This window comes from Drosophila erecta, unplaced genomic scaffold (assembly GCF_003286155.1).
Source record: "Drosophila erecta strain 14021-0224.00,06,07 unplaced genomic scaffold, DereRS2 tig00000283-arrow-arrow-pilon, whole genome shotgun sequence".
In the NCBI taxonomy this organism is placed as follows: domain Eukaryota; kingdom Metazoa; phylum Arthropoda; class Insecta; order Diptera; family Drosophilidae; genus Drosophila; species Drosophila erecta.
The window spans coordinates 1,225,334-1,253,088 of NW_020825217.1; the positions used below are offsets into that span (position 1 = coordinate 1,225,334).

At 46.6% G+C, this 27,755-nt stretch overlaps 1 protein-coding gene and 1 long non-coding RNA gene across 2 annotated transcripts in view; one reads left to right on the top strand and one right to left on the bottom strand.

Annotated features, from left to right (window-relative positions):
* LOC6555567 (activating transcription factor 3) overlaps positions 1 to 18,065 on the bottom strand; it is a 31,818-nt gene extending 13,753 nt beyond the window's left edge. The window contains exons 1-2 of the mRNA XM_001982448.3: positions 17,182 to 18,065; positions 2,346 to 2,388 (exon numbers count right to left, since the gene is read on the bottom strand). The gene's annotated coding sequence lies outside the window, so the exon portion shown is untranslated. The remainder of the gene's footprint in view (positions 1 to 2,345; positions 2,389 to 17,181) is intronic.
* On the top strand, positions 10,419 to 26,693 carry LOC113564643. Its single transcript, XR_003408175.1, has 3 exons — positions 10,419 to 10,697; positions 26,304 to 26,507; positions 26,574 to 26,693. It is a non-coding gene; the product is annotated as an uncharacterized LOC113564643 (long non-coding RNA).
* Positions 26,694 to 27,755: the final 1,062 nt, after the last annotated feature.

Below are 27,755 nucleotides of genomic sequence, written 5' to 3' on the forward strand. Positions count from 1 at the left end.
TTTGTATCTGCTAGATTCTCCCGGCCATGCGACAGCTGTCTGTGCAAAAGCAAAAGCAATATATCTATGAAATGGAGACGGAGGCCAACACTGATCATCATCATCATCATCGTGTTCATGTTCATCGTCATCTTAGTGGTTTTTATGAAGGAATTCGCATTAAAAGTCTTTATTGTGTTTATTTATTGCGAACGGCAATCGAGAACGGCCAAAATGGAGACTTAGATACACAGCTACGGAGTGAATCTAATGGAAATTTCCGACTGGCGACGCTGTAACTGAAAATGCAGAGGCGTCAGTCGAGGGCAGTGGCAAGGGGCAAGTGGCACGGGGTAAGGGGTAAGGGGCAGTTCGTGGTCAATTCCTACACAGCTGGCAGCTGCTTTGGGTTCGGGGAAATCCCTGAATCGCGCATAAATACACAGCGTTTTTTGTTTGGCAGTTTATTGCGCGGAAAGAGAATTCCTGGCCTGAAGGACATTATGTGCAGAGTCTAATTAAATTAAACTTTGTGGGTAGTTTTCAAAATCCCCGAAAGAATTGTCAAAATGTACGCACCTGGGGGAGTGCCAAGAAAAGAAGTGTCAGTAAAAAGGGAATCGGAATTGGAATTGGAAAGCCAGGTGATAAACGCAGGGAAGAGCGAGCGACACCAATTAGCGGGCCACAAATGTGTCCCAAAAGTATTTTTCAGCCCAGCCCAAAGGGGCCACGCCCATTGGGGGGTCCCCACTCACACACTCCGAATGTGGCATGTCCTTGACACATATCCTGCCACTTGCTCAGCACGCGTGTGAGTGGAGCAGCCAACGCCTTGTGGGGCTTCGCCAGCGCTTGGCCCTAATCCATTTGAACCGTACCCCTCCCCGGCGCAGTTGCCAACTCGCTCGCTTCAAGGATAATAAAGCGAATTCTCCTAGTTTATGGGCCAGGCGAAACTTTTGTGGCTTCGCCTTCCTTCGGCGCATGTGTGTAGTCGGAGTGCTGTAATATAATCCTAATGGAATTTACACTCAAACTTTACAATGCCTGGCAACAATGGCGAGGACACTGCGTGTCCTTTGTCCTTTGTCCTACGAGGACGTCGTCGGGAATCTTTCTGCTGTGCGAAAGGAAGCAATATAGGCAGCAATGGAGAGGGGAAGGGCATTTGGATATTGATACTTCCGAGTTGGGCTGGGAAAACTTTGCGTTTTATGGGAGGCAAGTCGAAGACCCACAGTTCTAAATGTGGCCAAATAGTAACATTTTATCGGTCGATTCAACATAAGTAGAAGGATAAAGTATAGCAAAAATACAAAAATATCCATAAAAAGTACTTGGTGTTATCAGAAAATGAGGCTGCCGAACGCCAACGGGTTGCTACCCAATGTTGTCTCGCTTGAGTTGCAGGGGGAAATGCTTTTCGGATTTCGATTCAAATTTCGAAGGTCAAGTGCATTAGGGCGCAACGCAAACAGCTCGGAACGCTAGAAAAATAGAATCGCGCCGCGATGGCATTTGTTTTCCTGTCTTTTTGGGCTCCCCCGCAAAAGGGCGTATACAAATTTGCAGGGCGGGATGCGTGCGCAAGCGTTGTAAATCGTGATTTTATTTGATTTGATTTTGAGAGCATGGCAATGGCGGACGTATCCTTGGACTAGCACTGGCTTAATTGTGCGTGTCAGGCGGCCACAAAGCCGCCACATGGACACATGTCCGAGTTCTCTGTTGGGTGTGTTTAACAGGACCAAGGACCCACGAACCAGGAACCAGGACCAAGACAAGGGGTCGTTAAAAAAGGCGGAAATACTGGCGCCGACATAATCATTCCGGCCCCCGCCCGCTTTCGTGGCTATTATGATAATTGAGTGAGCAGAAATGCGAAACACAGACAGACAGGTTAAATTGCGCGTTACTGCCAGAAAATGTGGCAGATTTTCTCCTTCTTGATTGATTTGCACGGGCGAAGAAGGGGGCGAAACAAGTGGGTCGCCCCCACAAGACACAGCAAACGACTCAACTCGGCTGGCGCCCAATTGTCTCGAGGACCCCGAACTGAACCCCCAAAGATGCATTGTATTATTTGCCTTGGTTCCACGATTTCCCCTTTCTTGCCTCCGCACCTAGTGACGCACATAACTCAGGCAACCAACCATCTTAGTTCGAAGCCACCAATTGATTGCGTGCTGAAAATTTGTTGTCTTTGATTGATTTCGCTTGACTTGTTCGTGACGCCTGTGCGTATGCGTAATATTTTCGGTTTGTTTGGCTCTGGTTTGTTTCCAACAGGAAGCTGTGTGGTGTGCCTTTTGAGCAGAAATACATTGCTAGAAGATCTTCGTCGCTGACTGCACTCTACTTACCAATAAATGCAAGAATCGCCGGTCTGCACCACACTGAGCTGAGCTGCAACGAAACAGAGCAGAGGGCAGGGAACTATTAGCATTGATTAGCGTCTAATGTACAAGCCGATGGATGGATGGATGGATGGATGGCCGATGGATTGTGCACGGCATGGATTGAAACCAAAACTGAGACTGGGTTCAGAGTGGATCGCCGGGCCCATCAATAATTGCGGCTTACGGCCATCTATTATGTGTGTTTACTGTGTGTAAAGACGATTGATGGTTATTGATTAGGCAAACGACCCCCGCTCTTGCTGGATATGTGTACTGGTACTGGTACTGGATGTGGATGTGGATGTGGCTATGGACTTTTATGCGACTGGGGTGGCTATACTCGTTTGGCCATGCCGTGAATCATCGCAAAAACAAAAGAAGAAACGATGCTAAAAACAAAACCCGCGTAGGTAGCGCCAATTTTTTAGGCAAACACAAATATAAATAAGCCCCGCCAAATCAAACCACGCCAAACCAACCCAAAAACTAAGCAATCGAATGGCGTTGAGTTCGTCGACTGAAAAATACCCTGTGCGCTGACTGCATTCGGATCAAAGATGTGCTAAACGTACACTCAACTCGAAACAGAGCCGTTTTGGAAACAATCATTTAGAAGAAACCACCTGTTCCAGATACGAAAAAACCCATATACCCTTTGCTCCCGGCCACAAGTAATGGGTGCACAGGCCAAACCAAAGACTGAAAGCAACTGTCCATTAATTTGACTTAAGTCGCGGCTGGGAGGGGATTTGTTTATTTGGCTTTCGTGCCCAGCTGAAATTCTCTCGGTGTGCTGAAACTTTGTACGAGTATTTGGCTTGGTCTCCCAAAATCGCCTCTGGAACCGCTACTTCATTTGCATCGATTGTGTTATTTACACCGAAAATTGCATTTTCTGTTTGCACTCTTTAATGTCATTAATTTGTTTTCGAACTTAACAATGGGATGGGGGTCGGGGATTGGGGATTGTGGATTGGACTACCTGGCAACGGCAGCCGTTTCGGCTTTTTGGTTTTTGTTATTTTGTGCGAATTTTCGCGTCGAGTTCGCATTGAAATGTGCAAAAAAAGTCCAATTAGGTGTAATTAACAGCAATTTTGTTGCGCTGCTGGCCGAAAAGGAGCGATCCGCAGCGAATTGAAATGCCGTTGAAAGTTTAATTGAACCCTTGGTGCCCGAAAAGGTAATGGCTGAAAAGGAATTGAATGGAGCATAAAGGTCCATTTCATCGTAGCAGCTTATTTTGTTATATAAATAAAGCTGCATTGAGTAGATTGGCATGGAAGTTCAATTGTAGTTCTATCAGAATTTGCTTTATACTCGTATAAAACTGGGGACCTAGCATCTAGCTGATTCTGATATTAATCGAGATTTGAGCAAAGCCAGCAGAGCAGGCTTCTAACATGCAGTAATTGCTTGGGCTAATACCTCATTCTCGGCTGGGCGCGATCCATCAGGTTGGGGAATATAGGGGAGGAAATGTGAAGCCCGCGGGCAATGGAAATGGAAATAGAAATGAAAATGTGAATATGGATGTGTTTTATGGCCTCATCAGCGGTAATATTCAATTCAGACTCGTAATATCGAACATTGAATGGGAATGGCAATAGAAATGGAAATGGAGATGCGATCCGATCCGATGCGATGCGAAGCGGTGACCTTGACTGGATGTAGTCGATCGGGGGCTCTCTTAATGAACGGAGAATCAAGCTGGAGATAGGGTCTCGAAATGGGGGGCAATTTGTGTGTGGCTCTAATGTCTATTCGGGGCAATTAACCAACAACGACAGCTGCTCCACAGCTCTACACCGACTGGCGTAGTAAAATTTTAATTTTCGGCTGCGGCACACATTAAAAATTATTTAATTGAGTGATTTTAATTTAGCTTTTCGCCGTTTGCCGTTCGTTTGCTGTTCGCTTCCTCGCCTTCAGCCACTTGAGACTGAGTAGCCGATGCTGATTGTCTAATTTCATTAATCTAGGCGCACAGGGGGAGCTGGCCAGCACTCAAAGTGAATGAATCTAAACGACTGGCAGAATGCCAGTCAAACGCTCGTTTTGACCCACTGTGCGCGCTCTTTGTCAATTAGAATCTAGAATTTGACCTCTGTGCACTGCACTAGGAAGGGAAAGTAAGTAGATCGATTCGGAATCGGTTCATTGCGTGGGACCGTCCGGCATAAATCACACTTGAGTGCCGCCAGCGTTTGAACCAGAGCAGAAATAATCGCTTAATTAGCCACCGGGCAAGTGCACCATGAGCCTTCTAGGGGGTCCCACTGGCGCCAGGCGAAATCCGTTTGGCAGCCGATACGGGGGAACTGCCAAAAAAAGATGCAAAGTCGGATAGTAGGCGACTCAGTAAGATGTGTTCGATGACCATGTCGAAGAGCCACAGGAACAGATAGCTGATCTGTGATCTCAATCCGCGGTTCACATGCGTAGGCATATAATCTTGAATATAGTATAAACTAATTGGGGGTTATTTGGCAGTCGGATTTATGAATTAAAACTGTAGGCATTGCTTGTAACAATCGGTATGCTAAATCACAAAGCTGAAGTGATTTCCAGCGTATAATCCAACTTTAATTAACGCTTGGCTTATTAACGATTTAGGGAACGTAATCCAGGTGTTCGGAATCTCTTTGCACAGTCCTTCACAATAGGTTGTTACCTCTGTCTGGACTTTCGGTCTTTTTAGACCTAAACACACTGTGTAGTGGGCGTAGGGCATCTCGCCCGTTGAATCTGCCCTGATTTATGGACCTGGCCAGTCGGCCCTCATAATAACATATCGGGGCGTGGCCGGAGCTTAGAGGCCCTCGACTGGGCGACCTTCGGCGACTTAGAGACGGCTTTCCACGCTGGGTTTTTGGGTTTTGGTTTTTTCTGGCTTTCGGCCTGTTATGGGCTTTGTTTTGTCGGCTTCTAATGCTTCCGGTTCCACTCCTCAGACTCAGATGTGTGTTGTAAGTGGAAGGCCTTGCCAGCCCGATAAGATATGGACGTACTGCCGAACAGCTCGCATTGATTACCCGACTTGGCCTGGCCAATTTGGTGGCAAAGTACGATGGTGGCGACCATTAAAAAGTCATTACAAAAGCACAGCACACACATGCATGTATGAGTATGAGTTTTTAGTGGCGCAGGAGGGAGGGGCACCGAGACAAGTACCTGGCATAATTGCAGTGGGGCAATCAAAAGGTTTGGACCGCACACGGGAAGTTCCATGCCCAAGCCGAGTTTTGGATTTCCGCTACAAGTCGTCAACATGTCTGCCCCCTTCCGAGGCCACCCCGCCCCCCATGGAGCCCCCGTGTTCCAGTGATGATCACTTAAAGGGTCTCGGATTGACTTGTACTCGTATTTGTCCATTGATAATGAACGTCAATTATCGTGTGCCCGTTTGTTTACTTTGGCTCGGCTTTGGCCCACAGCCTTTTTTCGTTTTCTTTTGCGGCTCCAACTTGGCTAATTTCCCGCTGCCCCCTTCTTATCTCGCCTGGTTTTCTGAGTCCAGACAGCGCCAACACCTTGGCAAACCTCAAACCGCAAACCGCAAACCCGTGATGTATGTAGTAAGTGACTCAGGCTAGTGAACCATTCAAATATTCAAAAGTCAAATATTTTACAAGCAGATTCCTTACTGTCCTTCGCATTGCAAGCGTATCTAAAGGAAAAGTGATAAGGATAAGGCTTTATTACTCTACTAGCACAGTTTGTGGAAAAAATCTTCAGATAAGCCTATCTGTGTAAATTAACCCAATTACCGATGGCACTTGAAGATGAGCTACAAATGAATTGCCTGCAATTACCTAAAACAAAAAACACAGTGTCGAGGACCACTTTTCCTTCACTCGTCTAAAGCAATTATAGTGTTGTATTTTAAATATCTTCTTTGTGATACACTCAAAGTACAGAACGCGATAAATTTTCGACGCCTTGTGGTGCCTTTGATCTTTAAACAAAAGGAATTCAATAAAACTTATTTATTTGCCACCTAAGACGAGAACTGGCTGGCAGCGAGATTAGATGGGAACTGGTGGCACTTGGAAAGCCATTAAGTGTCTGCCGAACTATTTAGATGTCCGGCAACAACATTGGCCCAGTCTCAAGGCGATCTTGGCACACTTTGAGCATAAATTTGGATCCATTCGCATGAGTGTTTATATCCAGATACTCATACTTGTATGTATATACTCGTACATAGTAGATACATCATAAGCGGTGGGTGGTTGCGGATGGATCTTGTTGGGCGCCGCCTTTTTGTGTTGTCGCGGCTTAAATCGGGCGGCATTATTACAGTAATTGATTGATTGATTAACTTGCAGTCGGTAATTGAATTGAAAAGTGACCGCCGGGCATGTGCCGCTGCCATATGGGCGTGGCACTTGACGATCGGTCGTGTCGGCGCAGTTGTTGTAGTTTTGCAACAGTTGTCGCTTCAATGTCGCCGCTTTTCAGTTGCAAATTAATGCTGACAATGCAGCAGAAATAGATACGTCGGAATTTTATGTACGCTGCCCTATCTGTACGAGTATGTGCACATCCGATGCGATCTTGATGCGATCTATCTATCTATCCGTAACAAAATGGAACAATCGACCGACTGTCCCAGCGGCGAGTAAAAAACAAAAAAGAGCGAATACACATTCGCAAGCACATCCAGCCAAAAGCGATAAAACAATCGTAAAAATGCGACAAACGAAGTGGTGGAAATTCATACAAAGTAGCAAAAAATGCAAAAACAATAAGTTGTAAATCCAAACTGGGAGGGAAATAGTTGAGAAGTTCGTTAACGAAAATAATAAGGGCCTAGGCTCACAAAAATACATTTTCTACACCTACTCTGTGATGTAAGACCTTCTACGAGACTTCGGTTTGCTTGGGTATTTACATTTACTGAGCGGGGTATGATTATGATTATCATTACGATTATGAGACAACAAATATTTGATTGGTCGTCGTTGTTTTTGGATTTTTTCGTTGTGCTGACTTTATGATATTTTAATTTATTTTGAATACCAAATGAATGGCATATTGTTTTAAATGGATGTTCGAATGGGTTTGTTTCGATTGCTAATTAGCATAGCAGAAAAAAAGTTGAACAAAGCTCGGAAATACAAACTAAAATAAATACATAGATGTAGAAGTAGAAATATCCGACTGTGCGAGGGAAACAAACAAAAAAACGGGGGAAAACGAAGAAATACTAAAGAGAAACTAGTTTTGTCTAATGAATGACGGTGTGCGTGAATGGGAAGTTTCAGATAGGGATGGAAAAAAATATACATATATATTTGTATATATACATAGAAATACAGAGAATATGGCAAATGAAATGCCAATGAACCAAAGAGGCCAAATAGCTATTTTTCTTTTATTTCTATGCCGCTCATTTGATTTGCTTTGAATAATTTATGAATGCTTTTGCCATTTGGCAAATGCAAAAAGGAGGAAAACGATTCCGCACCAAAACTTATGGCCACTGGCCATTCGAAAGTCGCCAGTCGGAAATGGGTATGGGAATGGGAATTGGAATGGCCGGTGAACTGGGCGTGGATTCGGGATTGGATCGGGGATTTCGGGTCGCAATGTTGCACTTCCAAATCAGTCAGCGTGTCAGCAGGAAAGACTGGGTGACTAATAGAAAAACTTGCCGCTCGCTGGCGAATTTTTCTTAGTCGAGCTTGAACGAGAAATATCGACGACTCCCACCCACAAGTCCCAAACACCCACACACAGATACACACACGCAAACACTCGGAGCAGCAAAGTGTAACGAAGTTAGAAATCCACACACAAAACAAAAAGCTTTTAACGCCCACGCCAAGGCCAGAGCTAATTTGCATATCTCGACGCGCATACGCGAAACAAAAACCAAAACCAAAAACACCAAATAAACGGCGAGTCTCTGTTCTACATGCCCGAAAGTACATGAATACATAAGAGGGGCTCCGAATGAAGACAACTCAATAAACTTTGGATGGAAGGCGCCAGCTGTGCAGGAAACCCTGAAAGTCCAGGCATAGTTTCGGGGTCACCAAATGGACATATGCGTATCCATTTCGAAGTGCATAGGTACGTAGCTCTACCCAATTTAAATACATATATGTTCATAGCTCCGTATGTATTTGCAGTTCCAAAGTGGCGTATCAATTAAGCGGCGACATGTCATCGACCTATGGCTAGAGATGCTCCGCTACTGCTGGCCCATGCAAAGATACTGGCTACCTTGAAGTTAGCATCGCATATGGTCACCAAGACACAGCAACCCGTGACCCGACTGGGGGTCGCCAGGTGGTCTATGCTAAGTTTCGGGCCTCTATGCTCCGGATATCCATGCTAATGTACTCGCCATTGTACATGCTCGTATGTACAATGGGGCCACCCATGTGCGTGTGTAACTAAATACAATGCAAATTTCTTTCAACTCAATTACTCAAACGCAAGAACAACAACCGTCGAAATACATTATCGCACAGACACACAACGCACATGCAAATTATATATATTTTACACCCCCATGACGTTGCAGGGGCATAATTAATTAGTTAAACGGGGCACGGAACTTGGACCGACTCGACTGTTTGCCGGCTCTCGGGTTTTCGTGTTCTCGAATTCTCGGGTTCTGGGCTTCGAGTTCCCATTTTTTTTCGGGCATTGTGCTAATGAGTCCATATTGTATGAAAAACAGCAGCTACAACAAAAACAGAGCCAGCAAACAAATATCGCACAAAATAAAACGGAAACGTGGCCAAAAGCAGACAAACAGTGTTGCCAAATGCTGTCTTACGAATTTCCAAATTAACAAAATGCTGCCAAGTGCAGGCGAATCTACTTCACTTGTCATATGCCTGGCACGAGAATAACTTAAAGCGAATACTTAACATATTGAACGCAAGAATCAAGCTCTTTAAGTGTCCTTCAGTGTATTGAACCTCCACACTTTTGATTTCGAAAGCCGAATGAGAAGAACAGCTTGGGTGACAACTCTGGTGGGGGCAGCTATTAAAATGGATTCCCGCCGGACTTCCTGGCCATATCACATTACCAGCTGCCTCGCCGCTGCCCCGTGCCTGTCCTCCCGTTTGCCAGTTTGTCTGATGGACATGACCCAAAAAACAACAACGGGGTAAGTGACCCATAAAACACGATATGCAGCAGCGAAAGTAATGACACGGAGAAAGCACGGAGAAGCAGACAGAGAAGCCAAACCTTCGGGTTCGAGCCAAGCCCTCGCGCACACTGCATTAATATGATTAGCAGGAGGATATGGCCACGAAGCCGGGAACGAGGAGAGGAGTCCAACTAATGCCATTTCCTGAACGCGCCCAATGCCCAATGCCCAGTGTTCCGATGTCCCAATGTCGGTGGAAGGTCATTCTCGGGCGCCGTGGGACAGAAGTTGACCTACCATATGGCTCAGCCATCTAACAAACACACACAGCGCCGCGAATGCTGAAGAATAAGAAGCCAACTTCATACACCAGCTCCAAAAATGAGTAGCTCAGAGTGCAGCCCACGTGCTTCGGGCTCAGTTGGGTAGGGGAACCGATTCGAGGGGCTATGTATCTTTTGGGTTTCTGTGTATCTGTGTATCCGTGTGGGCCGACTTCAAATACGCCAGCTACGGAAGTGCAGCCGCCAACGTGGCGGCAAGACCACTCACATAGCCGGAATATTTTGCTGAAAATTCGCAAATACCTCGTCCTCCGGGGAATCGAAATTCAGATCCAGCGTAGATCGCAATCTGTAGGTCAAGCCACACGGCTCAAACTCTTTCTCCTCGTTGGCTCAAGTTAGTTGTGAGCTTCGTTTGATTGATATCCGATTAGCCCACACCTGCTGCTTGCCTCTTTCCCAGCGACTTTTGTCGAGGAAGTTTGGCTGAACACTCAATTTCCCTATGCAAATTAACAGCACAGCATTTTTGGTGGGGCACAGCATTTGTGATGCTTTTTGTTGTATCTTTGGACTTTTTTTCTCCCCATTTTTTTTCCAGTTTGGACCTTGAACAAGGTGATGTTGATTGCTAAGTTGCTGTTGCTAGTGCTGCGGATCGCTGCTATTGTTGTCGACACCTCGTTGTTGTTTTGAAGTTCAAAGTTAACGAAACGAGTCGAAAGAGAGACGAGACAAGACGAAACGCAGCCGAGGAGGAGGAGGAAGCACGGGCAATGCAAAGAAAACAAGAAAAGGGGCAGGGGCCCTCCGACAATCGACAATTTAAACATGGGAGATGAGCAGAGTTGCAGACAACACGGCGTATGCGTAATCAATCAACTGATGTGGATGGATGGCCAAAAAACAAAGGTGAGTGTGGTGGGGCACAACTGTGCATGCTGAGTGCAATTCTTATCTAGACTGGACTATAGAAATGGGGGAAAATTGCCGGGCGACTATTTATACCTGTTATGCTAAAGCCATTCCCAACTTAATTTAATTTAAATGTAAATTTTTGGCAAACCCCCCCTCCACTCTCACTCTCTCTCTCTCGTTCATTAAGAATTCATTAAATTCATCAAATGTGTGTGCTGTTTCTGATCATTTTTTGCCTGCTTAATCTTATATTGCGCAATGATTCGCCGCATCCAGATACTTATATACCAGGGCTCCCATACAGACACAGATACTCTTGAACCCGCGCACGAGGTGACAAATTGCCTTTTGATGTTGGCAACTCAATCAGTCGACCTTGAGGTTGCATCTTAAGCCCAGTTGCCTGCCCCACTCCAGCATTCATTTCCCTCCCTGCCAGCAATTTGTTTGTCAAATTTTTTGTGTTTTAAATAAATTACGAATAATTTGCGTTTTAGTACGACACGAAAAAACGAGGGAAAAATGCTTGAGTTTTCCCATATTTGAGCGACCTTCAACCTCTGCCTGCTCTTTTAATTGTTATATAATTAACATGCGAACTGTTATTATAGTTTATTATTAATAACAATTGTTCGTCTATTCTTGGCGCATCCGACGGTTTTTGATTTCGATTCAGTGCTTTTTTGGCAATATATATTTTTTTGTGTGTTGCGTTTGCCGTCTGATTTTATGGATCAAAAAGCGTAACACCGACAGCCAGACAAAGCGACCCCCCTTTTTGGCTCAGTTCCCCCCTTTTTCCAGTTCTGCCCATCGCAGCGGAAAGTCATTAGCAACCAGCTCCGATTCGGTTTCGGATTTGGATTCGGGCTTCTAATGAGTTTGCCAGCCATTTGTCTTGCGAACGTTGGGGGATAACTAAGCTAAGCAGCTGAAAAATGTTTTCATCTTTCGGGATACGTACGTATGTATGTAGAGCCATATAAAAGTTTAAAATGGAGTTTTGAAGGGAATGCTCGGTTAATGCCATTGGGCTTTCCCTTGAAAAACGTCGTTGGTTTGAGTCATATAATGGAGTTGAAATGATATTGAGAGCTATTTCAGCACACAGTCTGTACACTTCCCAAAAAATTAGCTTGATTTATGTAAATTCCTATTTGAATTTACGGGGGATCTCCGTTTTTGGGGCATTAAGGGCAAACATTTCCGAACATAGCCACGCCCACTGCTTACAAGCTCTCTAGTCGCAGTTGGATTTTGTTTTGGGTATTTGTTTTCTGCTTTAATGGCCCACGCTTTGAACTATTTGCGTTTCCTCTACGTTTCTTCTCTGCTTCTCAGAGGGCTGGAAAACACGATTATGTAGCTATTCTGTTCCTCTTTTTCGCTGGCGAGCGTGAGAAGCAGCTAACTGATTGTTGGAGCCGCCAGTCCATCTTCTCCGCCACGTCCCTGAGCTCAGTTTCCAAGCGCCGCCGCATTTCAAGTTCAATTCAAATTCGAGTTTGTCGTTCCCAAAATACGTGCAACGAAAGCAAAAGTTAAGGCATCTCCCCGACCCCTGCCCCCGCCACTTCCACTGTCCGGGCCAATACTGTTGTGGGCCAATATAGCGCAGCAGAGCATGACGCTTACTGCAATTGAAGTGACCAGAGGAGAGAATGGGAGTGATGACAGCGGCACGCCCCACAAACAGTGCATATGTATCTACTCACATATGGGGTGTTCTATGTTTTGAATATTTTTAAAATGAGATTATATATTGTGTGTATATGCTGAACCCCTTGGGTAACTGGATTTCACCGTATCGAGCGGGTCCTGTAGATGGCGAGGGTGATACAAAGAAGGTGGGGGGTGCGTGTGGCTCGAGGGGTGCCGAAAAGGGGGTGGCATGTCAACGAAACGTAATTTATTGATCAGCATATAAAAAAGTATAGAGTAGCGAAGGAACAAGTGAGCGAACAAAGTGAAATAAAATAAAAATAAAAGCGAGCGCATAAATAAATAAATAAAAGCTACAGCACATAAGAAAATAAAGAAAGAACTTGGCGTTCGTTTTCGGTCCCCTCATTATTTGTTGGCAAAAATAAATTAGAATTAGATACACACACTCGGATACGAAGATACAGCTACAGCTACAGATACAGATACAGTCGGCCAAGAAATGCGTAGATACAGACTACACAACCAACGACGACACATTTCCAGTTTAGCCAAAAATCGGGGAACTGACGGGATGGGGTGGACTGTCGAATACGGTCTCACATATGGCTGCAATTAAGTAATTTTTGGAGCAACAACACAGCGAACGACCGAACACACGATATATGTATAGACAAAACATGCTAGACATACATAGAACGCGAACGAGAAACTGCTCGAAAGGCTAAAAAATAATAGAGAAATACGAAATTAAATCTAAAACGGAACGAAAATTCGACAATTAAACCGAAAAATCGTGATGAAGAAGGGGAGACCCAAAACCCGACCCCACATGAAATGGTATTTGACTGGCCTGGCCTGGCCGGTGCCTTCATATAAAAAAATCCCCAAAACAGATGTGTTCACATTTCTAGCACTCAGTTGCTAGAACTTCTAGCACTCCCGTATAACTCGGAGAAAACCCGAACCCAACGAAAACCAAAACCAAACCCAAAGTACTATTTTCATTATACCCCATAACCGAAATGGTTTGCTTTGAGCTTTATAATCTTATGGATTTACGCACTGTAGCGGCACAATTGTATTAAATATGCTAATTGAGAATATTATTTATTTACTTTCTCAAGCTTTTACTCGGTCTTCCTACTAGAAATGTACTAAAACACTATCAGTGTGACCGCATAAGTATTTCCTTTGGAGTGCCGCGCACACAGCTGCATATTACACACTGTTGGTCACACATTTCCTCATACGAGCATGATGGTTGGGGGCTCTTCTTTTTGTTACTTGGTTGTCTGTACTCCAAGTAACTGCTGTTCTTATTACTTTTTACTTTTATTATGGCTGGAAATTAAGCAGCTACAACAACTTAAGCACAGCACTCGAAAAGAAGCAGAAAAGCAGCCGCAGAGCCAAAAACAAATTTAATGTGCTTCAAGGTTAGCTTAAAAGCAGCGGCGTCGACGTCGACGTCCAAAGCGACGCGCACGAAACGAAAAACAAAATTAACAAAAAACATTGTACAAAAAAAAAAAAAAAAGAACAACAAATGTACGCCAAAAAAGAACGCACAAGAAAATAAAATTCGTGATGAATTTTAAACAATAAATACAAACAACAAACAAATGTTCAGATAGGCATGTTGAATGGGGGATAATGCTTCAAGGGAGGATAGAGGAGGGGGCCAAGGAGAGGTTAGGGCAAAGGTTATACGCAAACATTTTGGGAAAAATTGGTAAAGCCTTGGGACAATCGGTCCCAACTTTCCCAACGAATGCTGTTCTAGATGATGAAACTAGGATTGGTTGCGATACTTTTAACAGTACAACATTCTTATCTCAGTATCTTGCAATTGGAGTGTGTGGCAGTTAGACTACTCTAGTTATTCTAGTATACTTCGGTCTGTATTCGCCTGCTGCTTCTTTTTTCAGTTTCATTTGAAAAGAATTGTTATTTGTGAAGCTTTTACGGCTTCGCATTTTGGACTGTCGACAAGTTGACAAATGGCAAACCGGTTTGGCTTTTGGCCAAGCTCTAACTCCCATGCCCATCCGCTCCGCTCCGCTCCCCTCCCTCCATCCTTCCCGAAAGCGACTAACACTCATTTGGAACGAAGTAAATATATATAAACATATAAACAAATGTATAAATACTCGTTAGCAAATCAAAATGCATACGAAATTTCAACAAATATCGACTGGCTGACCAAACGGGCGAAGAAAGCGCGTAGGCGATCGGCATCGAATCGGGAATTATAATTGGGATTTGTGAATTGAGAATGGAGAATTGGGAATTGCTATTGAAAACGGGATGGGAATCGCAGCGAGGGTTAGGCTCTAAGTACGAACATCAATTGGCTAATCAATTTGCCCAAAAGTGAATTGAACGCATTAAGCTGATTGCCAGTCGACTACGCCGAATGCGGGCCTCACTGGTTACCCTTCATCTGGCGATTACACGCCGGCATTTTCTGTTGTGCTCAGCTGGCTTGAGGGGTTTCATGATAAACAATATTCAACGACCTGATAGAGACCTGATAGTTTTCATACTCGTATAACTGAGCAGACTACACCTGTGGCGCTGCCTGAACATCCTTATAGCATCATATGGGCAATGCTCCGCTAGATTCCACCTGGTGCTCCATGGGGGCTTACTTGTTGATGTCAGCCCCACTCCTCCTCGTGTTTGCTATATAGTATACATAGTACTGGTCAAATCTGATGAAATGTTTACATTCGCCGCTTGCATTGCGCACTGACTAACAGGGGATAGAGGGGTTCACGTATTTGTTCATGCTTGCGAGTATTTGCTTGCGGTGACAATTTTCATTGCTTTGGGATGGGAGCACACATGTGCTTGCATTCATACATTTTTGTGGAAATTATTCACGAAAACGTCTGACAGTTTTGTGTCGCTCGCCGCAACTTTTGACAGCTACCTCCGCTCGCATCGAATGGATTTTGTATTCGTTTTCGTATTCGGGGATGGCAGCGACTGACTGACTAGCTGAAAATTGGGATTCGGATTGGGATTGGGATGGTATATGCTGTATGGTTGGCTGCTCGGCTGAAGGGTCTCGGTATCGTTGGCTGGCAAGGCCATAAACTAAGCCCAACTCCCGGACTCCCAGCTTCAGTCGGTGTTCATTAATGCGCACTATGTGCTTAAAACGCCATTTGGGCGTTAGCCGACTGTCTTTCCAGCTGTCTCTCTTTTTGTGAGCAGAAGTGGATCTCAGACACTTGGAAAAATGGTCCAAGTGCCAGTGGGAAAAATAAAACTTAATACGTTAAATTAAAGAAAAAGACATTGTTGGAACTGAATCCAAGTACATCTGCCCCGGTTACTATTCACATAAAACATTACAAGGCCCAATGCTTTTTTCTCAGTGCTCACACATGTCCCGAACATCTTGGGTTGGTTTTTTTTTTTTTTGTTTTTGTTTTTTGGAACATTAGACCCCCTCCCGGAACCCCTTCCCTGCCAGTTCTTCCCCCTTTGACAGTTCAGTTACTGTATCTACTGCGTCTTCGACTGCCGGCTGTTGTAGTGAACTGCCAACAATGGGCATCATTCATCGCTCATTCACTGGCACTCGTTCTGTGGCACAGAGCGTGCACATTGTACACACTGTACATGGGGCAGTCCTTTCGCCCAACCCCCCACTGCCAACGAGGGGGTTGCCCCAGACTGGGGTGTGGCATATTCCGCAATTCTATGGCATAAATTCGCTGGCGATAAAATGCGCAACTGGCAATACGATTCGCGGGATAAGTCCTTCGGCCAGCGAGGCCAGAATTCCAAAGGGGGTGGCTAGTTCTCCAGTTCGCCAGTTTGCCAGTTGGCAGGGTGGTGTAGTAATGGTGTAATGGCCGGGTGGAACATAAAAATATTTATTAATGAATGCATCAAGGAACGGAGACAAGAGAGAGCGGCAAAAAAGTTTCGCCAAATTGTCCATAAATCCAATTGGAAATGGGTCTGTGTATCTCTATCTCTATCTGTATCTGTATCTGCATCTGCATCTGTATCTGCATCTGTATCTACAGCATTTAGCTATCTGCTAGGGCCTGTGCACGTGTGCGAATTTGTGTGCGGCTGCAGCAGCTGATTAATGAAGCCAGCGAACGGTTGAAAGAAACAAAACACCTGTTAGCCTCAGTGCCTCAATTCCCGTGTGCCTTCTTCAGCGATGAGTTGTCAGTGGCCATGCATCCATGTATTTAATAGGGAAATTACTTGCACACTTGGCATTTAGATATTTGAATGAATTTAGAAACGGCTCTGTTTCATACCCATACCCATACCTTATCCGATATACCAGTGAGAGGAAATAAAAACTCATGTCTGTCCTATCTATCATTCATTACAAACTAGCATTCTCCAATGTTCAATCAATAAGTTGTCTTTTAGTGTGGTTACTAAGAAATGAATGATTCTACGCGCAACGAATACTTTGCTCGTATTTACTTTCTTTATCAATAGAACGAATGAATTGGTGAAATGCGAAATCCAAAACGATATGGGGCTACTTGAGTATTCCCGAGGAATGTACATATTGGTATTTGTCTTTGGGTTCGTGGGGATTTCTCTGAGAACTCCACCCTGACCGGCCGGGGACCTTTGGCCGCTGTTCCCTGAATAGGGGAAACCTTCCTAGTCACGAGAGATGGCCATATCATTTGGGGGATCGAAGACGTTGCTTGTTCGCTTGCGGTCAGTTTGCGATAGTGTGGGACAATGTGTGAGGAAAGTCACGTACTTAGGGGATCTAGATGGATGTTGGGGATTGGGGACTGGGGATTCAGAATCTCACCTGTTGGGAAATCTCTCTCTCACTCCAAGAGCAGTTCTGCCCATCTGATTGTCGCTGGTGCGTTTCGTTGGCCTTTCGGCAGGCGGACACCTGTTTGGGTCTACCCTGCTATCAGTTTTGAATAGGGGGCTTTGCGAAAAGGGTGGGGACTTGTAACACTTGGTTTTGGTACCACTAAAGCGTGACGCTTTTGCAAGGCATTTTGGTAGTTGTTGATTAAAGCACTTAATGGGTTCAACACTTCAAAAAAATATGATTAAATCTCTTAGATTTTAAGGCGAACTATTATGTATTACTATGTTTACTATGTACGTTTTTATTGAATTGAATATCGTATTTAACACTTGCGTATCGCGGATTTTGGGGGCTTAGTTTGTATTATTCAGGGGGTTGTGTTTTGTGTTTTCGGCTTGTGTTTTTTAGCTTTCAGTTTCCGCTGCGCATTTGTAGCGATTCAGAGTTGCTCACACGATGAATCCAACACGTTGAATAAAAGTTCGAGCGACGTTCAAATTCGCTTAAAGCCAATAAGTCAGCCAGCGGCAGCGACGTCGGCAGCGGAGCGACTGCGCCAGTGCGATTCTAACGGCGCGAGAACGAAGAAACGGATGGCAACTGAAACGGCCAAAGGCGCGGCCAAACGACCGTCCGTCGATGTGCTGTGCTGTGCTTGCGCTTGTTGTTTGTGTTCTAAGTCGGAGCCGCCATAAAATCTAATAAGAACGCCAGCGTCAGTGCCGTGCCAGTGCCAGTGGATGGTGGCTGCAAAACGGGGTGGAGCGGAACAGGGTGGTGGGTTGGAGCGGCGCAGTTGGCGGCGTTGCGTTCGAGTCCGGTTGACGCGAAACACTGCCAGCCGACCGACGGAAAGGCCGAACGACCGACGCGACTGCCCGGCGGAACGATTGGCAATGGGCTGCGGCAAACAAATAAACAAACGCACCACAAACATTGCCCAGGGGCGTTGTTACATCCACATGGCGAATACTCAAGGGGGTATGGCCCTTGATACATAAACTGATACACTTATGTATATATCTTGCAAACACGATGTAATGGAATGCTCACAAATATTGCACACTCACTCGAGAGCTATCATTTAAGGATTGTCGGCATCTGCAAGATACATTTGGATCGCATTCGGACCTTCCCAAGTCCAGTGCCCATGGATACCACTGGAAGTATACTAAATCCAACCGAGCTTTTAAGAACCCCTTTTTCTCGAACGCAACTGACTTATGGAAGGGGAAGTGGAATCGGAACAGCAGCGTAGATATCCGAAAATTGAGTGCGTGTGTGTGCGAGCACGAGTGCGAGTTTTGGCTGCTCTTCACTAGTCGCTTTTGGCTGGAAGCCGAGTCGAAAGCCACAAAGCTTTGGCCAAGAGGAAGAATTTGGAAAGGTGGGGAAATGTGCGGGGCACGAACCACTTATCAAATTGTTCATTTTGCCTGTGAGCTGGCGCATTGAGCAGGAAATCTTGTGACCATTAACCACCAACCTCCTCCTACGCCACCCATTTCACTGTCACTTGCGGAACGTTTGGAATCGGAATCGCTGCACACACCATGCCTGCCCAATCGCATTTCAAATGCAGCGACGTCGGCAGCGGCGCCATGACCTTGAAAATGTTTTGTATGCTCAGTCCTTCGCTCTCTTACACTCTCTTCTGCCAAGCTAAGACGGCATGCGCGAACGACTGAGTTGCACGATCTGCAAAACTGAGCTTGGCTTACATGAGATCCTTATCGTGGTAAATATCACAATCGAAACATGTGTGCACGTACATATGTAATTGTTGCATAAAAGCCCGCACTGGGCCGCAACTCATGCGCTGTGATAAGGAAGCCACCGTTATCCGTTATCGGCTATCGGTTATCAGCAGGCAGGTAACGGTGCACGAAAAGTTGGCAAAAGGCAGACGTGACCATGACTAGCTCAACTTGCCCGAAAGAACGGTTGGAGGTGGTTGCAACTTCTTAAGATCCAATCGTCTTTGCAATGGAAATGGCCGATTGGGATTTAGGCACCGGCAAAAAACGCCGGCTACAATAGGGCACGAAAACAATAACAAATGCTCAGTGCTGTGGGCTAGAGAGAGAGAGAGAAAGAGAGTCCGATGGAGAGCGAGGGAGAGTGTTTCATGCCATGCCGTTCCGTTCCGCACTCACTTTGTTTGTCCCACTCACGTTTCCACGCGACCGCCGAAAGAGCGGCGAAAAGCGAAAGCTTCGTGTGGCTTCGTGTCGAGTGAAGTCGAGTCGTGTCGAGTCGTGCACCTTCGGCCTCCTGAATGTACAGTGTGTTCTAAAAATAGACCCTGACTCGCATCATGCACGGTCCCCATTCGGCGACGATCCCGTCATCTGCTCGCCGATTGGCCAGCGGGCTCCAATAAAGCCAAAGGCAACAATAGCAAAAGCAATAGCAATAGCAATAGCCACAACAGCTTTGAGAAAATACGAGTCTTCCAACACAGCAAAGTTCTATCTCGCCGCCGTCGCCGCTGTTGGCATCTAATAGCAAATTTATAAAGGAATAAAATGAGCATTAAAAAGCGCCAAGCGGCGCGGGCGAGCACACGGACGTCGGGTAGGTGTCAGGGGGGTACTGGGCGGTATTGGGGTAGGGGCTCGCAACGGTGGCGGCGGCATATGGAAATTGATGCAGCAGCTGCGCCGTCCGAAGCGTGCCAAAAATTGCCCCAATGAAAGTGCTCGGCAGAACACAGTGGAGCTCAATGCAATAGGGCTTCCTTGCTTGGCCGACGAAAATGAGCCATTAATTGATTGTTATTGAAATTTGGCTAAGAGAGAACACATTCATTAGCTTGAAATTTGCCGAGCCCATGCCCACTGCTGCTAGTCACTTGCGCGCCATAGTGCCCACCGGCCTCCGAGTGGACCGCTGTCGTAGCTTTCCCACACCGAGTGGGCACTGCGAAGATTACAGCGACGGATCTGTGGCCGCTGTGCGCCTGTTCGCACCTCGCAACTGCGGTGGGAGAAGCTCGGTCATGTGCGTGTGTGGGTGTGGGTGTGGGTGTGGATGGGGGTTGCGGTTGGGGTTGGGGTTGGGGCTGGCTCCCCCGCCCAGCCAACTCTCCCTGGGCGACAATTTAAGTTGTAGTTGCTGCTGCACTTGCATTCATAGCCCAAGTTTTGTCTTAATGAATTGCTGAAATGTGTTATGCAAGGGAACGAAGAATCGGCCATACTGGGGAATCGACTCGCGTAATACCCTGTACTTTCTGCGGTTCCCGTAAGGCAGGTAAAGCACATTCAACAACTGTCACTGTGCGCTCTCTGCAATTGCAATTTGCAATAAGTACGAGTATATGCAAAATAGAATTAATCACTGCGCACTAACGAAACCCATAAAAAATCAACCGAACAACAATTAAGAGTGTCTAGGTCGCAGGGTTATATACGTGCCCGATCCCTGGACTTGGTGGGATCTAACAAAGTAAATGTACTACTGCTCACCACAAGTTGTAGGATGTCGGGTAAGCGCATAAGCAGTGGAATAATAATAATCAATATATTCCACATGAGTCGAGTACTGTGGAATATTGCTAGGTCCGCTGCAAAATGCCTCGTATTTTTTTGGGACGCCCATCACTTACTTTATGGCTTTTCTCAGTTTGTCTCTGGCGACCCGCCCCTTCATAACCAAAGCAATGGCGAATGACTTTGTGGCAATAGACACAATTAGACACAAACTGAAGTATTATCGCCAGGGGAGAGAGGCGTGCGACGCAAAAGGCAAATCAGAAGTCCAATTTGCATACTGATCAATCGGCGATCGATGCGATGGATTTCGATGGGGGATCTCGGGGGAATTTGGGGAACGCGACTCATAATCTAATGAATGCACTTCGCGAGAAAGCGGAAATGCCGGATGAGCTTATGCCGGCCGAGTGCTGGGCAAGATCAGGGCCAGGAGTTAATCAGCGACCAGAAGCCATCGATCAGCCCTCGCATTGTCTTACGGCTCATGGCGCAATTCATGGCTAAGCATCCAGTCACTTGAATTATCTATCGTGTAAGTGGCCAATGCCAGTGCCAAGCCCAAAGCTTGGCTTAGAACACACACCGCGACACTGGAAACGACAACCACTTCCAGTTCCACAGTCAGCGGGTGAAGGGCCACTGGAACGGGGCGGGGGGCTTGGCAGGGGAGCTGCCGAAATATCTGACTGATCACCGATTGTCCAGCGACGCTTGTCACTCCCCACTTGTTTACAGCGGGACTTGTTTACACTCAAGGAGAAGGGTTTCAGGGGTCGAATATTTACGGCTATGAGTTCATTCCGTTGGATCGATATTGGCTACTGAATTTCGTTTCTCTGGCGTACTCTATCCACTTGGAGTAGTCACGTTTCTAAAAGAAGTTTACCCTGTGCTAGGAGTAAACTTCTACTCTATCCCTTGATTGCTCGCTGGAGGACTAGGCCAAACTGTTTTCAAATTGCAGTAATCAGCGTCCGCACCAGTTAGGGGCACAGTGGTGATGTGATGTGGATCAGCTGGAAGACAACCTTCACATAATTGATTGCTTAGCTGTATTTCTTATCAACTCGTATAGATTTGATCTTTGAACGCAATAAAAATAAACTCACAATGATAGAATAATTCTTATCAATTCAATGACGTAGCGCAGCAAATTATTCACTCGAAGTTTGGATCGACCAACTCGCAATTTTGGGATGCAATATGAAGGCGTAGATCAGTTGGAAATGCCCCTCCATGCGGAGGGTATCTTCTCTTCGGTGCGAGTTCTCTGTCTGTGTTTCGATAATCAAGTCTTGTCTTCCGCATGCCAGCACCACCACAAACATATACATATGCATATTGTCTATTGGCGGCGGTGCGAGCAGTGTGAAAATCGGAGATCAGTGGACAGAGATTAACACGCCTGTGGAGCCACTGCTCCACGATGGGTTAAATGACACGATCGATGGTCAACCTGTCCCCAAGTTCGAGCCACTAAGCTGTGGCCTATTGATTGGTGCGACATGGCAACATCTTAATGCCCAGCCACTCGGGCACATAAATCAAGACTGTCAGCGAAGATCGGAGTAATCGGAATATATCATAATAGATACATTTTGGCTTCTCCGAGTAGAGTCGTTTCACTGCGCCTTCAAGATGACGTGCCAACTCTGGCACAATGTGGCACAATGTAGGCTGCGTGCATCCTCTCGCTACATGCCGCACTTTTTATGGCTCACGCAAGACCATAAAAAATACTTGGCCCAGTTGGAAGCAAGATTCCGAAATGGTGGAAGCGATCCAACGAGGCGTCACAGGATACAATGTTGCTGCGAATAGAAAGCGATTTGGGGAAAATACAGTTGAAAGTGATTGGATTGGAGTGGAGTCAAGCGACTTCATGTTATTAATTTGCAGCATGCAATTGAAAACCTTAGGACTTTGACATTTTAAAGTGTGTGGATGAATTTCAATTGAGACCCTGAAGGCAGATGACTCCAAACCTTTCGTAGAGGGATCCTTCTCTATATATTCAGTACATGAGTAGACTAGGCAAAGTAAACAAAGCACTAGTCATATAAAAATGGTCAGAGTTGCAAGCGGCATATGACGAATTGGGATGATATCGTATGGTTACGGGCCACCTTGCGCAAACGATATGGAACTCTTGCTCGCTCCCGGGAAATCCGCTGACGCGCGATGTTGATATCGTCGAGTGGCCTTTCCTTCCTCGAAACCCGGGCTTCAAAGTTGCAGCTCGCGATGCACTATCCAATTCGAATGCCTCCCAATCGCTGCAGGCTTTGGGGCTGGAGGCACGGCAAACACCATTGTCTGTGGGCAGCAGCAGCACGAAGGCGAAATACCTTCCGGTCCCTCCCATTTCGCCTTTCCGACTCCGTGTGGGCCTCCAGTTTCCTGGGAAAGCGGATCAATAAAAAGGGGGCGGCGACACGACAGCCAAGGGCGCCACTCTGCCAGCAAGTCCTTCAGCCAGTCAATTCGTCAGTTACCCGTTCCCAACCGCCACCCATGTCGCCCCTCGTAAGCTCTAATTAGAGTTAAGCGAGTGGAGAGCTGCAGACATTGAGAACTTTGATAACAGAGACGAAAACAAGTGGAAGGGCAGAGCTTATCGAGATACTCGGCACTCAATCGATTTGAGCATGGAGCTGAAGAAGAGGTATGGGATCAAGAAATCCATTTAGTTTGCACTTCATTTAACTGTTGCACAGCTTCAGCCCACCCTGCAGCACTGACAACAATGACAGTTGGCAACTGGTGACCCACTTCCGCGGTCAAGACTCGGCAGAGTCTCTTCCACTTCCTCCCCCAGCGGAGACCACACCCGAAAGCTCTGGGAAGCATATACATACCTTGAAAGCGAAACTCTGCATTGTTTTGGATCCACTTCGTATCGATTGACGAGGCTCCCCACGCTCCGGAGCCAAAAACTTGGAGCCCTCGTTCCTCACGCCGAAAGGAACCCGTGGAGCGAGGTCCTGCACGCAACACGAAAACTTTCTTTCACATTTTTTTGACGCCCGCTTTTACGATTCGAAATTACGATTGTATAATAAAGCGGACGGCGGGAAGGAACACAGCGCCGTCGATGGAGACATTGCCGGGGCGCAAGTCCTGGGCTGCTCCGGGTGGTTGGTGGCAGCACCACAGTAGGGGTGTCCCATTCCGGGTCCGGGTACGGGTCCGGGCCAAGTGGGCCGCCATTTTGTGTGCAGACTTGTGGCGCCAGTTTTATGTACTCGACGAGCAACACGCGTTCGCGGACAGGCGGACAGACGGACATTGGCCAACGGACAGGGTATTTGGTATGCAGGATGAAGGCAGTGCTGCGCGGCCCAGAACAGCGATTATGGGCTATGATTTTGAAACTCACTTGGCACAGAACCGCCTAGGTAAATGATTTCAGCACAGTTATCATGTACGTATACGTTTTCAGTTCGAGCTGAATACCCATGGTGTTCATAGCTGGTGCTGTTTCTGCTCCAAAGCATCTTTATTCTGGCCATTCTGTTGAGTAGTATATAGTCTTTGGCATATTACCATTAAATCGCCAAGTTGGCAACACTAATGTTGGATGTAAAGCTGAAAGCGGAGGACCTAGACTGCGACTGTGCGACTGCGGACTGTGGACTGTGGATGTGTGGCGACGCCGGCGTCAGCGGTGGACTAGGACATAAAGTCATTTATTGTGTGGGCCGTGGCGGACGCCCACTGGACAGCAACCTACACCCACCACACACCACCCACCGCCCTGCGCCCACTGTGGCCAGCAATCGTCGCCAAGCGGGCGTGCGCTACGCAATTAGTTCAAACACTCGAAGGACACAGGACACAGGTCACAGGTCACAGGTTTCCCAATCATTTCCAGCGGACAGCGGACAGCTTTTTAGTGAAGTTGTTGGTGCCATAGGGGGGTGGCCCGCATATTTGCGTATGAGATTTGGCCGCATGTGGTTAATGGCGTCAACAAACGGACTCCAGAACACTCAGCCCCATCCCAGCAGATCCCAGCTTTTCCCTTTGAACCCGGATGTACTACAGACACCCATAGGTGTCATGTGTAGGTCCAGTTTCGAGGGCATATGCAATTGGCGGGTTGCGTTGGCAAATTCTGTAATTCCATTCAGGCGGCTTAATTGCAGAGAGGCAGGTTACAAGATGGTGCCTCTGTAAGGTCAAAGGCAGACCTCGGGGTGAAGTGGGCAGCAGTGGGCAGGAGCTGGGAGCTCGAGGGGCGCGGTCTTTTCGCGCTAGTGGAATCTTTTCACATTGCCAGGGGAAGTGGAGCGCGCTGCTGCTAAGCACACCGAAGCTTGGAGTATTTCTCCGCTGATAAGGCTCTTGGGCCGAGGGGCGTCGCTTTCGGGGGCTGGGGCACTATTTGGTGAGCGCCCTCCCCACTCCCACCTCCCCCCTGCAACGCCCCTGCCTGATAGCGACCGCAGAGCGCTGGAATGTTCTCAATTGAAGTGAATCATATCCTCAACCTACAAGTGAACTCTGAGTGGACTGGAATTGGAATGGAGATTACAACATTTCATTCATTCATTCGGCCGTGTGTTGGTGTTTTTAATTTGGCAGGGTACTCGCTTATTTATTTGTATTCAGCTGCGACAGTTGATCGAGATAGTATCAACCGAGTAATCATATTTCACGAGGGTCTTCACGCTTCCACAGCTAATATTCGTACATAGTCAGCTGTTATTATGTCCAACGAGTTATTTAACTTCAAAATATGTCATGAGCTCCTCAATAATTGGATCAATATGCCCCACTCATCGGGGTAGAGTGCAATTTCTTTCGGAATAAAACTGAAGGACTTTAGGCACGGATTTTCCCAAAGCGAAGATAGCGATCGTGCCCCCATATAGAGCATGACTTAATGCGGCAATCTAATCTGCTCGGGCTGCTCGGCCGTGCAGCCGCCACCCATCCGAACCCCTTTAGCCCTGGTGTCGCCTATCAATCAGTTAGACGATTGGCGGATGATAACCGGACCCAGCTGGCCAATCCGCGGCCCCCGGTTCCGATCCGCGGTTCGCAATTTCGTCGGCCCTCGGTTATAATTAGCAATTACAACTCGTTACCTGCGATCGATCCGTCCAGCCAGGTCTTTATCAGCCTCGGCGCTTATAATTTATTGCCAATAGTCGCAGGCTTGAGTTCTCGAATTTATTAATTGCGTTAAGTAATTGTCGCTATTTTCGCGACATGATTTCACGATCGTCCGCTATTTGCGAGGGTGCCCGGCCATAGGCCAGCCGAAATGGCGATGGGAGGGGCTTACTCCGGTTCCTAAGTGTGCAAAACCATCGTTGGGAAGGGATTGCGATGGCATGAGGGCTTTCAAGGGAAACACTAGTGGACAAAAATATAGTGCGAATTCAAAATGAACTGGGCAGGGAACTGGGAAGCCGAAAACTACTCAACGCTGCTAAGCTGATTAGAGCCTTTGACCAAGTTTTCGATTGCGTTGGCTTGCCCGCATTGAAATTGCAAATCCCCATCCCCATCCCCATACCCTTCCCAATCCCAATAGTTTATATGCAAATCAAATATATATTTTGTGATTAAGCCGTTTTGCTGTTTTCATTAACACCCCAGCACCATGGTCCCCACCCGAAGTCCCGCTGAGCAGCCAGCTTGTCACCCGACCGGGCCATTGTCTTTCCCCAGCTGCGGAGATGTGCGTGAGTCGCGGATCGTGAGCGAAGCTGCGTGAGGATTCACTAGATTCAGTCAAGGGCACTAGGCCTTGTGAAATTGAGTGGCACTGTTGACTAGAAAAGTGCTGTTTTTGCGGCTCGGGTGAGTAATAAGTATTTTATATTCCGAAAGATGGTGTTCAAATGTATCTTTTTTTCCCATACAAAGGCGCTGACGTGAGTCATAAAAATACATTGAATGCGAATGTTACGTATACGCCATGAAGTGCAACAGCGATTGTAGAACCTGTAGAAGCCATAAACTAATGCCAGTGTGATGGATTGGAAAATGTGCGCTTTTTGCTTTCCCGCCCGAGCCGTGAGTCGTAAAACCCACTGAGGTTTTTGTTTTTTGGCACCGCTGTGGGCATCTCTAGCTGGCACTTTGGGCCTGTCCAAAAAGCCGCTCAGACGCTACGGCAGGCAGCTCTGCTTTTGATTAAGCTCATTTGCATTTGAATGGCAGTGCTGGCCGATGGTTTTATGTTACTCCACAGGCGAGGTGTGGTGAGGTGAGGTGCCTTTGAATTTCTAATAAGCCAAGTTATTTGCGCATGACTCAACGACAGTGCGTCGTCGATAATTCCATGATACTCAGCTCAAATCGGTGGGTTAGTTGGGCAAATATTTATAGAAGCGCTCGGCCCAAGTCGTCGTTAATAGATTAAATTTACATCTGCGGTTGCCGTGGCTGTAGCCCTAGCCACTGTCTAAGAAAACTATTTTTAGCTGCTGAATCTCCAGCCAATCAGTCTGCAGTAACGATCGTAAGCATCTGCCGAGCAGCGAAAGCGATGAGTCGCCTGAACGCAATCGCCTGACATTAACGAACTCACGAGCTCACGAGTCCACTAATATGTGGCACATTTGTCATGCCCAACGAAGGTCGTCGCGAAATTGCCTTTGAACGGAGTCCTCTGTGGATGACAAAACCTTCCTGAGATATCCCAATGCATTCTGACCACTGCAGTTCGCAAGCAAAATATTCTATATGGTCGAGTGCCACGACAGAATTATGGTTTCAATCACAAGCTTGTAGGGCACTCGGTCTAAACATGTCCGTTTGCAACTGTGTCCGTTTGCCACTTTGTCCGTATGTCCCTCTGTCCGTTGCGCGATTAGTTCTATGGTTCACTGGTGCATTTATCATTTCCCTTTCAGTGCGCTGCGCTGCTCAAGTGAAGAGTTTTCGCATCCCAAATAGCAAAACGCAATCATTTCCAATTATTCGCAATTACTCTACTAGTTCCATCCCTCTCTGCAGCTCTATCTCCTTTTTTTGGGCACATTGCTGCGGCTCCAGCGAGTCGCGCATTGTGGATGAATTAGTCAGGAAATTAATTAATCAAAA